Source organism: Cyprinodon tularosa, unplaced genomic scaffold (genome assembly GCF_016077235.1).
Source record: "Cyprinodon tularosa strain WSP-4 unplaced genomic scaffold, ASM1607723v1 ctg1659, whole genome shotgun sequence".
Lineage (NCBI taxonomy): Eukaryota > Metazoa > Chordata > Actinopteri > Cyprinodontiformes > Cyprinodontidae > Cyprinodon > Cyprinodon tularosa.
The window spans coordinates 20,128-33,176 of record NW_024038492.1 but is presented as its reverse complement, the minus strand read 5'-3'; positions in this window follow the sequence as shown (position 1 = coordinate 33,176).

The following is a 13,049-nucleotide window of genomic DNA, read 5'->3' as shown; positions in this document are numbered from 1 at the left end:
CAGATGCTACCTGTGGAAATTCCCAAATCTACCTTTGACACAATAGATAAAATGATAACTGGATTCATTTGGCAAAAAAAGCGTCCTAGAATCAGACTGAAAACTCTACAGTTACCTAAATCCAAGGGGGGCTTTAAACTCCCAAATTTAAAATATTACTACTGGGCTGCACAACTTAAACCCCTACTAGCATGGCTACAGAATAGTGCAGATACTCGCTGGTTGGAAATAGAGGAAAGCAGATGCTCAGTACCACTGCAAACATTACCTTTCTTAGATACCCCTGCAAAGGAAATGACAACCTGGACAAAAAATACCCTTAAAGTCTGGAAATCAATACAATCGGCTTTTAAGTTATCAAAGCAGATTTCACTTTTATCAAATATAGGATTTATAAAGACATTTACACCAAACAATTTAGATTCCGGGTTCAAAAACTGGTCTAATTATGGACTATCTCATATCCATCAATTAATTAAAGAGGGAAACTTCAAAACCTTCGAGCAGATGAAAAGTGAATTTGGTCTCCCTAAGACAGACTTCTATAGATACCTACAACTTAGAACCTTTGTAACAACACACAATAATTGGACTAAACTCCGTGAATCTACACCCATAGAAAATTTCCTAATGGACATACAAAGGGGAAAAGGTAATAACAATGTAATTAGTAAAATATATAACCTGTTTCTGTCTATGAACGGGCATGATTCCACAAACATAAAGCTTAAATGGGAAACTGAACTGCAGGAGTCAATAACAGGGGACACATGGGAAGAAATGTGTACCGACGCACAATTAACAACAAATTCTAACACATGGAGAGAATTCAAATGGAAAGTAATAGTCCGATTTTTCAGAACGCCAACAATAACCAGTAAAATGGGCCCAACTCAACCAAGTTCATGTTGGAGAAACTGCGGGACACAGATTGCAAATCATACGCACATCTTTTGGTCCTGCCCTAAACTAAGTGTATTCTGGGAGGACATCTTTGACGCACTTAAAGTAATTTTCAGGAGAAATGTCCCAAAAACTCCCTTGGTGGCAATTCTGGGAGAAATACCCGATGGAATAGACAGGAAGGGGGATAGATACCTGTTAAGAATCTTGCTTACAGCAGCATTGAAATGCATAACTGTCAGATGGTTGAAGCCAGAGCCTCCTACATATAACATATGGATACAAAAAGTTTGGGACATTTACATGATGGAAGGAATAACATATTCCCTAAGGTTTCAAAAAACAGTTTTTAATACAAGATGGAGCTCTGTCATACCGTTACTAACTCAGTGACACAGCTACAGGCTAGCCCTTTTGCATTAGCGTATATCTTTGGGTCGATGGAAAATACTATGAATGTGTGGATTGTCTTGTTTCAGGAGGGGATTCATTCAAGTGTTATGTACCATTTTATTTTATTTTACTGTTATCTGCCTGTTGATTTCAATCTGTTGTCATGTATGCATTATTACATGTGTTAGAACACCCACTGACTCACCTTTCGATGTCTCGTGTAATATAGTGGCTTAGGTCGGTGGAGACAAAAGATTGTAACTGTGTTCATGTGTTATTAAAAAAAAAAAATAAAGTAAAAAAAAAAAAAATAATTGTCTCGTTACTTTAGTTTTGAATCATTTCAATGGAGTTACCGTTATTATTTTTCACGTCATCAATACCAAATTCAATCTAATTGGATGGGAATCTACGTTGCATTTGACGCACCACTACAAGATGAATCGACAGATTCGGCGGTATTCATTGGCGGCAAATCATTGCAGCTTGGTGGCGGTGGCGTTAGCATAGTAGCATGGACGACGAGATGATTGAAAATGAACACAACGGAGATCTAGTCCTATTGGCAGACATCCATTTAAAATGTAGGCAACAGCATGAAAAAAGTGGTTTCTACTTTTACTTTTATACTTTAAGTAAATTTACAAGCCTGTACTTTGTTACTTTTACTTGAGTAAAGAAGTTTAATCAGTACTTCCACTTTTACCAGAGTATTTTTTAACACAAGTATCTGTACTTTTACTCAAGGTTCACCACCGATCACACGGTGAAGTTTGCAGACGACACCACGGTGGTGGGCCTCATCAGAGACGACAACGACCTGGACTACAGAGAGGAGGTGGAGCAGCTGGTGGAGCAGAGATAACAGCCTGATCCTGAAGGTGGAGAAGACCAAGGAGATCATGGTGGACTTCAGGAAGAAGCGGCCTAACCACGCTCCACTGCTCATCAACAGCTCAGCTGTAGAGGTGGTCAGCAGCACCACATTCATCACAGACACCCTCACCTGGACTGGAAACACCACCTCACTGGTCCAAAGGGACCAGAAGCGCTTGGACTTCCTGCCCCCCCCATCCTCCCCCCCATAGAGAGCGTTCTGAGCAGCTGTCTCACTGTGTGGTGTGGAGGCTGCAGCGCCTCAGACTGGAAGAAGGTGAGAACAGCAGAGAGGATCATGGGGGCTCCTCTTCCCTCCATTAAAGACATTTCATCCCAGCGCTGCATCATGTTTTTTCTCACACACTGTTTACATTTGATCACTGCTGAACTTTAAGGAATGGAAAAGTTCAGAAAGCTTTTATTGTCATTTTTTTATTGTCAAAATGATAAAAGCTGCAGAAAGATGGACATCACGTAGGTTGGAGATGACCTAACAATCTGCAGGTAGGAGCAGCAACTGCTGGCAATCTGAAGGGATTGCTGATGCCTTCCCATCCTGCCACTGAGGCCACAGCTGAGATCTGGGTTGGATTATTTTGGAGGAAAACTGTTAACATATTTTTGGAGGTTTTTCTACAAGAAATCAGCTAAAGAACCTTTGATGTTCTGGTTTAAAGCTTCTGCGTTTAGATGTTTTCTGCACATCCTCCCCCCTACAGTCCATCAGCAGTCTGTGAGGAGGGTCCAGCTCCCCCCCCCATGTTGTGGAGAAGGAGCTGGACCCTCTGACCACTGTGGCAGACAGGAGTCTGTCCAGGCTTCAGTCCATCTTGGACAATGTCTCACCCCCCCCCCCCCCCCCCCCCCCTCCATGACACACTGGCCCAGCAGAGGAGCTCCTCTGACCCAGATGCACCACAGAGCGCCACAGGAATTCCTTCCTGCCTGCGGTCATCCATCTCTACAACGCCGCCCTCAGAAAGTCCCCCCCCGCCTGTAAATCAGACTCAGATTATAGAATTATTGACAATTATTAATTCTTTTGCTCTATTATTACTTTTTTTTAGACCTGTAAGTATGATCTAACGATGTATATATTATAGTTAAATGTGTATACTTTTATTTTTAGAGTGGAAAGTTGTATTTCTTTGTGTTGTATTTTATTTCTTTAGATGATAAATATGTTGTTTGTAGACCTGCAGCGTGTAACAGAGATAATTCCTCTGAGATCATTAAAGTATTTCTGATTCTGTTTCAGACATTAAAGCTGCTTAGAAGCTAGTTGATGATTTTCAGGATGTTTTCCAAGGAAGGAAAACCTTCAGGATGAGAAGGTTGGCCTGCTTTCCTGTAACTTTAGACGTTTTGCTCTGCAGAATCTCTAATGGATCCAGCATGTGTTCCGCAGACAGCAGGCTGCCATCATCGACTCCCTGTTCCAGCTTTTTATGAAACCTTTGAGGGAATAAATGAAACACCGCCTGTGGTAATGACATCATCAACCTGACTGAATGCATCACTGACTACGTGACCTTCTGTACTGTATCCACGCCACGGCTACGGAGCTTTCCAAACAACCCCCCCTGGATGACTCCTGAGCTGAAAGTCCTCCTGAACCAGACAGAGCAGCGTAGGGTTCAGGAGAGCTCCAATGGAGGATCAGGGAGGCAAAGATGGGACGGCTGTCAGTCAGAGGTCTGCGGCCCCCCCAGGGGACCGATCCGTCTATGTTCTTCTTCACCCTTCACCTCCCACATGGACAGCTGCCATCTCCAGAAGGTCTCCGATGACTCGGCCATTGCAGGCTGAGTTTCTGAGGGGAAGGATCCATCGATCGTCATGAACTTTGTGGATTGGTGTGAGAAAAACACCTGTGACTGAACACCAGTAAGACAGAGGAGATGGTGATGGACTTGAGGAGGAGACCCCCACCTCACCCCCGTGAACATCCAGGGGCAGGACATAGGCTCCGTTCACACTGCAGCCTGAAGTGACCCAAAGCTGATTTTTTTGCCCATATGCGACCTGAATGTGATCTTTTCATGACTGTCTGAACAACACAGATCAGATTTTTTCCAACGCGACCCAGAACACTTGGCTACGTGGTCCTGAATCCGATACGAATCTGATCTTTTCAAATGCGACCTGTGTGTGAACGGCCATTAATACCCGCCATGAATAAACTGCACTCATAACAGCGACGCCCTGTAGAAGAAGGGCCAGAGCTGAGGAGGCTGAGGTCCTTTGCAGTGAGCAGCTCCTGCTTCAAACCTTCTCTGACTCTGTGGGGGCCTCAGCCCTCCTCTACGCTGTTGTCTGCTGAGCCCCTGGCAGCGCAGAGCGGGACAGAAAGAGACTGAACCAACTGGTAGGAAAGCCTGTTTCTGTCCTAGGCTGGACTCAGTGGCTGAGAGGAGGGAGCTGTCCAAGCTTCCATCCATCATGGACACCACCTTCCACCCTCTGCAGCAGACTGGAGAGCAGCTGAGCAGCTCCTTTAGTCAAAGACTTTTACAGCCTGTTAGGAGAAAGGAGCTACTGCAGGTCATTCATTCCTGCTGCAACCAGACTCTACAATGAGACGCTACAACCACAGTAACTGCTGCAATGTAGAATAATTACTATTTAATACAATAACCTGTTTCTCTATATTTGACACCCAGAGCAATAACTATATATATAAATCCCCATGGAAACAGCCTGTGCAACAATCCTGTATAATGATCCTGCTATAAAATAAAAATATATAAGAAACTGCATATATTGTATATATATATCATGCACCTTTTCCTCCTTTGGCACCTTCTTCTTCTTTTTGACTATTTCAGCTGATGGAATGAGTAATTTTCTCCACTGTGAAATCAATAGTCAATCAATCGATCAAAACAGATCCCAGACAGAAACACGGCGGCACAGAATGCGTCTGAACGACGGTTCTAAAACTATTTCAGTCCAACATTAAGTCTATTAGAACGAGCTGGATCTGTTCATCATGCAGGACTGAGGTCAGCATGATGGTCCATGGATCAGGGACGATGGTCCATGGTCCATGGATCAGGGACGATGGTCCATGGTCCATGGATCAGGGACGATGGTCCCTGGACCATTTGGACCCTGTACCGGTCCACATGCAATGAAAGGCTCCTTTCAGAACAACCTGCGGGTCGCAGCAGGTTTTCATTCTGGGAAGCAAAGACTCATCCAGAGGACCTGGAGGGAAACCCAGAACTGGTTCTGGTCCAGTTGAACCGGGACTAGTCGCCTAAAAGCCAGCAGAGGCGGATCCAGTAGAACGTGATCCAGAACCAGCGGAGCAACAGGTGCTCTGATCCAGAATGAAACCAGAACTTTTAACTGGTTCTGCTCCGCGTACCGGACCCGGTCCGTTAGACCATCATGAAAGCAAACAGCAGGGAGTCACTCACCCTGCTGGTTCTGTCCTGACCCGGAGCTTTGGGACGTGGACCGGAACCCAGGAGAGGAATAAAAACGGAGCGCCTTCCTCCCACTCGGTTCTGATCCACAGCTGGGTTCGGAGATGGAGGATCGGTTCTGAACGGACCCAGACCAGCTGTGTGTGTTCGGGCTGAAGGCAGGAGCTGATGTGCGGCAGGCAGCGCCTCCTCCTCCTGCTCCTCTTCCTCCTCCTCCTCACTTCCAGCCAGCTACGCTGATCAGTTTAAGTGTATGGCAAGAGGTTTTCAGATTTAATCCCTGCCGCTGTTTCAGCGCCGCTGGAGCGACTTTAGCTGCTAACTGGTCAGGTCTCCGGATGGACGGAGCGACTTTACTTTTTACTAACGCCCAAGGGCGTAGGTTTGATTTCCACTTTGGTAGGGACATTATTGCTCCTAAGTTACATTAAGGTAATTTTACCTTTGCAAATTGACGTGAGCATCAGGGTGCATTTGGTTTAAAGAGAAAAGCAACATTTTTTGCTACATTTATACAAATTTTATAAGCACTACACGCACTAGATGCTGTTTATCAATGTTTGAAGCATCACCGGCTCTGATGAATGATGAATGACTTTTTTCCACTTTGAAAAGGTTTGCATTTAAAGTGCAGTGACTAGTAGGTAAATATGTCCCTATTTAACCAAATATAGTCTAAATATGCCGGTTATATGTGGATTTATCCTGTATTTTCTTTTGAAGATATAGAATTGTGCAAAGGTAAACGGGTGAAACACTCTTATTTTATAAATGCTCTCTCTGTATCATGAAACAATGCAAAATAACAGATTCAAGGGACGCAAATACATTTATTGTATTTACATTTAGTAGCATGATCTACAAAACGCAATACTAAGAATGAGACTAAATTTATTTCAGTATAAAATCACTCTTAACAATTACTAAAAGTTTTAGTGTAGATAGAATTAAGTTTTTTTTTCGTAGCCTAATATTATTCGAAGTAACTAGCGTGAATAAAATTCTTATTTCATGCTCCAAGCATGCATACGCGCATACGGACTAGTAAACAGCCAATCAGGAAGAGGGAAGGCGGAACTTTAGGCCGAACAACCAATGAGAGTGGAGTTAAACAGCACAGTTACTGATTTAAGGGACAGGACTCAGATGGAGCAGCAGCTGCAGCTACTAGGCTGCGGAGCTGCGGGAGGAAAATAATTGGCTGTGATCACACACAAGGCTGTGTGTGATCCACCACGCTGAAATGTAAATTATAACCATGGTATTCAAACCGAATTATTGGTAGAGACAAATAGATCGTTCCAAAACTTTGGTAGGGACATGTCCCTATGGTCCCTATGCAAACCTACGCCCATGCTAACGCCGTTACCTTTTTTTAACTAACGAGTAATCTAACTAACTACTTTGACTGTAACTATAACGTAGTTACCATTGCCGACACCCCGTTACTGCACGTTACTGAGGTCGCACAATTAACCTTTTTTCATGATAGGACTCGTGCGCGCCTTGTCATGAGAGAGGGGAGGATGGCTGATGAATAGTGAGATTCCGTCTGTCAGTTGGGTAGGTGGGTGTTTCCACTGGCGGGTGTTAACGTACAGCACACACAGAGAGATGGAGAGTGAGGAGGACTCCAGCAGCAAAACAGCGTTTTCCACATGGAAATACCGGTGTTACGTAGAGCTGCGTTTCCCCATCAGATACGGTTTCCCCTGCATCTCCGCACAGCGCAGGCGGCACGAGTCACCGCGCAAGCGACAGGAAACGCGCATGCTAGCTAAAGGCTCGCAACAGCCGCCCTGTGCTCGCGCCACAAGAGAACTATGGAGAGCGTGAACGATCATTAGCCTATATGGAGAAAGAGAGATGGATGGATGGATGGATGGATGGATGATGGATGATGGATGGATGGATGGATGGATGGATGGATGATGGATGGATTGATGGATGGATGGATGGATGGATGGATGGATGGATGATGGATGGATGGATGATGGATGGATGGATGGTGGATAGATGGATGGATGGATTGATGGATGGATGGATTGATGGATGGATGGATGGATAGATAGATGGATGGATGGATGGATGATGGATGGATGGATGGTGGATAGATGGATGATGGATGGATGGATGGATTGATGGATGGATGGATGGATGGATGGATGGATGATGGATGGATGGATAGATGGATGGATGGATGGTGGATGGATGGTGGATGGATGGTGGATAGATGGATGATGGATGGATGGATGGATGGATGATGGATGGATGGATGGTGGATACATGGATGATGGATGGATGGATGGTGGATGGATGGATGGATGGTGGATGGATGGTGGTTTGATGGATGGATGGATGGATGGTGGATGGATGGTGGATTGATGGATGGATGGATGGTGGATACATGGATGATGGATGGATGGATGGTGGATGGATGGATGGATGGATGGATGGATGGTGGATGGATGGTGGATAGATGGATGGTGGATGGATGGATGGATGGATGGATGGATGGATGGATGGATGATGGATGGATGGTGGATGGATGGATGGATGGTGGGTGGATGGATGGTGGATGGATGGATGGTGGATGGATGGATGGTGGATGGATGGATGGATGGTGGATGGATGGATGGATGGATGGATGGATGGATGGATGGATGGATGGATGGATGGTGGATGGATGGATGATGGATGGATGGATGGATGGATGGATGGTGGATAGATGGATGATGGATGGATGGATGGATGGATGGTGGATGGATGGATGGATGGATGGATGGTGGATGGATGGATGGTGGATGGATGGATGGTGGATGGATGGATGGATGGATGGTGGATGGATGGATGGATGGATGGTGGATAGATGGATGATGGATGGATGGATGGATGGTGGATAGATGGATGATGGATGGATGGATGGATGGATGGATGGATGGATGGTGGATGGATGGATGGTGGATGGATGGATGATGGATGGATGGATGGTGGATACATGGATGATGGATGGATGGATGGTGGATGGATGGATGATGGATGGATGGTGGATGGATGGATGATGGATGGATGGATGGATGATGGATGGATGGATGAATGGATGGATGGATGATGGATGGATGGATGGATGGATGGATGATGGATGGATAGATAGATAGATAGATAGATAGATAGATAGATAGATAGATAGATAGATAGATAGATAGATAGATAGATAGATAGATAGATAGATAGATAGATAGATAGATAGATAGATAGATAGATAGATAGATCTGAACGCCCTGTTATAAACCTTCCCATGGCGTTCCCCCCTGATGTCATTTACGTTGAGTTGCAATAAATGCTAAACTCTCTGCAGGTTCTTGTCTTTGTCGTCCGCTCTATTCAGCTGGCTTTGGAAACACACGGCGAGAAGGTGGGGGCCGGGTGGGGAGGGTTACGGGGGCAAGAAACGCAAAAATAACGCAACAGTTACTTTTACTGGTAATTAGTTACTTTTATTGTACAGTAACTCAGTTATTTTTTGGGAGAAGTAACTAGTAACTATAACTAATTACTTTTTCCAAGTAATGCGCCCAACACTGCTGGTCAGGTATCTGGAGGATTAGGAGCGACTTTAGCCGCTAACTGGTCAGGCCTATGCTACTACTACTGCAACCTACAGCTAATACAACCTACATTTTACTGCTAAAGCTACCTAGTGTCTAAACTCACTCTAGCTAATGCTACCTACTGCTAAACCTACCTACAACTGAAGTTTTCCTACTGCTAAAGCTACCTACTGCTTAAGCTACCTACAGATAAAAGTACCCACAGCTAATGATACCTACTGCTAAACCTACCTACAACTGAAGTTTCCTACTGCTAAAGCTACCTACTGCTTAAGCTACCTACAGATAAAAGTACCCACAGCTAATGATACCTACTGCTAAAGCTACCTTCTGCCTAAACTAACTCCAGTAAATGCTATCTACTGCTAAAGCTAACTACAGCAAAATATACCTATAGCTAATGCTACCTACTGCTAATGCTACCTACTACTAAAACTACCTACTGCCTAAACTAACTCCAGCTTTCTTTTTCTTTGGTTCTTCATTCATGTGTGTTGATATAGTTTTATGCCCCTATGTAACCTCATTGTCTCGTACGTTTGTTTGTGGTGATCATTTTAGTGAAGGGTTAGGATTATTTACAGTGGTAGAGAGCAGGAAGGTGTGTTCATCCACACATTACATTTAGAGCCACCTCCTCTACTTAGGAGGACCAGGAAGGAGCCATTGAAGCAGCAAAGAAGCACAGCGGAGATGATTTTACCCCAAACATCCCGCTGGTTGGAAATGGACACCAATCCTCTGCTGTCTAAAGCGGCTGTCTCGCTGTAAAAGGCCCCATCCACATGTTGAACCAGAGGGACCAACAGCTGAATAAATCTACAGACGGCCTGCCATACTTTCCAGTTTTTGATCCCTCTGTTTTCCATAAAGTGAGGAGTTGGTTGTTGACATCAATGTTCTGCTATGCAATTCACTGCGACTGGTTCCCAGTTTAGTTCTGGTGAACTGCACTGGTTCGTGGTCTCAGGTCAGCAGCCATGAAAGGACCCGTCTGATCTGCCTCAGCAGGCCCTCCTTAAACCTCTCTTGGACTTGGAGCATAGCATCTGATTTTTTTCCAGGGGGAGGGTGCATCTGTTCTGCATTTCCTGTCTGATTCACCAGCGGCTACTGAACCTGAATCCATCCGCTTTGTTTTGAGGAATGCTTGGAGAAACACTAGAAATTATGATCTAGATGTTTTTCGTCTTTTGATGCTGATGCTGAGGTCACAGGCAGATGGGTTTGAGCTACTTTAAATGCTGCTAGAGGACCACAGGCTGCTCCGTTAACCTTCAGAGGAGCAGCTTCCATGAGCTGTACACTTTTTGGCATCCAACCTTCAAACTGGTTAAACGTTTTCCAGTTGACAGAGCTCAATCTATCTGCTAAGCAAGCTCTGCACTGGAGGCAACATGACTCTGAGGAGACGGCACCACAGCTTCCTGGACATCCCGCAGACATTAGTGCAGCTGCAGCATTCAAATGCAGGTGGGTGGAGAAGAAAAATGACGTCAAACACTCTGAGAAAACACCTGAACTCTGCTTCACTAAACACGCAGAGCAGCAAACCACAGTGTTACGCTACCTGCTGGTTGATTTTCGGCAGTGCAAGAACACCAAAAGATGGACACTTATGATCTCATAAGGAACCAGACGGATGTCAGACAAGTTTTTCTGTTGGTATTTTTTTAATCAATAACACATAGAAATATTCACATAGAAATTCAAAAAAGGTTTTTACAAACGAGATCAGAGCAGAAAAGTTCATTTCCAGGGAGGTTAAGACACGGTGACAGAAGGTGAACACATTAAGGCACTGATGCCGTCTGGAGTTAAAACCCGACCTAAACGGATCAGCAGGGGAGCTGCTTCTAAAACAAAAATAAACTCACTGACCCAAACAGTAAAGATTCCAGACAAGGCATTAAGATCTCCCATGATACCTTGTGTCCAGTGGTTGGGAGGTGGTTCAGTCTGTCTCTGATGGCTGGATCCATGGTTGGATCAGCTGGAGATGTGGATGCAGGACCTTTGGACAAAACCAGCGGGACCTCCATCCAGTAGAAGCACCTTCTCAATCCTCCAGGAGGCCTCCTCTGTGTCTGCCTCCACCGTTGGAGGTAACTGCCTGGTGTTCCCTTGGTAATCTGGGTCCACCGATGATCTGATCAGAACATTCCTTCAGGGTTCTGACCAGATAGAAAGTTCATCCACTCTATGAGCTTCTGGACTTATAAAGTCTCTCAACAGACTCATAGATGGAGCAAAAACAGAACCAGGGTGAGCTGGACGTACCAATAGTCTAAAGGAGGCCAGGCCACTGGACTGCAGGGAACCAAAGAACTGCAGCCATGTTGCTCTTTAAATCGTCCCAAACAGTCCCTTCCTGTCCTGACCTTCAACCTTGAACTGGCTGAGAATCTACATACCTGACATGGACCTGTGGTTCTGTGATCCAGTTGTTCTGAGATCGGTGCTGCTCTCTGACCGACAGCTCCTGGTTTAACTGGGTTCTAATGGGTCCCCACCAGTAGAGTCTCCCTGCTTCACCATCATCACACCTGTACCAGCTGCAGGGAGAGCTGGACAGGTGAGCTCTTCTGGTCTCCTAAACATCCCTCCCTGGTTCTACAGGAAGGGATACTAATCGGACCTGAGCTGGGATGGTCCCAGTAAATAAGATCAGAACCAAGCCAGAACATTTCTCTGTTTTTCACAATGTTCACATGTTGATACAAAAATAGTTCAGAAACATTCACTGATAGAAAGAAGAACCCAAACAATCACACCTTGGTCCTAAACCAAAGTTCTTGATCAAAGAAAGGTCCTCACTTCACTGATAAAATACAAAAAATATGTTCTCACTCAGCTACAGTACACACACACACACACACACCCAAAGATCACCAACAGTGTTCACAACAGGAACTATAGATGGAGTTCTATGAACTGCAGATGGAACCTGGGTGACAATCATAAGCATTGCTGCAGCAGCTGTGCTTCCTAGTTTCAGGGATGCATCCTGACCGAGTCATGGCTTACTCATGCTGAGTCATGCTTGCATTATGCTGACTCATGGGCAAGTCATGGCTGCATTATGCTAAGTCATGGTGAGTCATTGGCCGAATACTGAGTATTGGCCGAATCATGGCTCCAGCACACTGAGTCATGGCCGAGGCATAGCTGTGACATGGCTGCAACATACTGAGTCATGGGTGAGTCGCTAATGAGTCATGGCTGTGTAATAGCAGAGTCAAGACTGAGTCAATGCTGCCTCATGGCTTCATCATGCCGAGTCATGGCTGCATCATTGCTGACTCATTCTGAGTCATGGCTGAGTCATGGCTGCATTATACTGAGTCATGGCTGCATCATGCTGACTCATGTAAAGTCATGGCCGCAGCAGGCTGAGTATTGGCCCTGTCATGGCTGTAGGTTGCTGAGTCATGGCTGTGCCATGCTGAATCATGGCTGTGCTATGACTGCAGCACACTGAGTCATGGCTGCATCATGGCTGAGTCATTGTGACATTATGCTGAGTCATTGTGGCATCCTGGCTGATTAATGTTCTTTCAGAGCGGGGATGTTTTCACACATATGATGGAATTTAAGGCCTACGCTCCAGTGAGCAGCTCAGAGCTGATTTTATAGCAGCAGACTTTCCTAGAGCTTCTGACCCATTAGGATTTTTTAAACAGTTTATCCTGAAACTGCTGTTAATATTTAGTCTCCTTATTTCAAAAAATATTGTATTTATATCCTAAATACACAAAACTTAGAATGGTTTGGGGGCACTTCCTGTCAGAGCTTAGCAGTTATTTAATAGAACCATGCGGTAATAGCT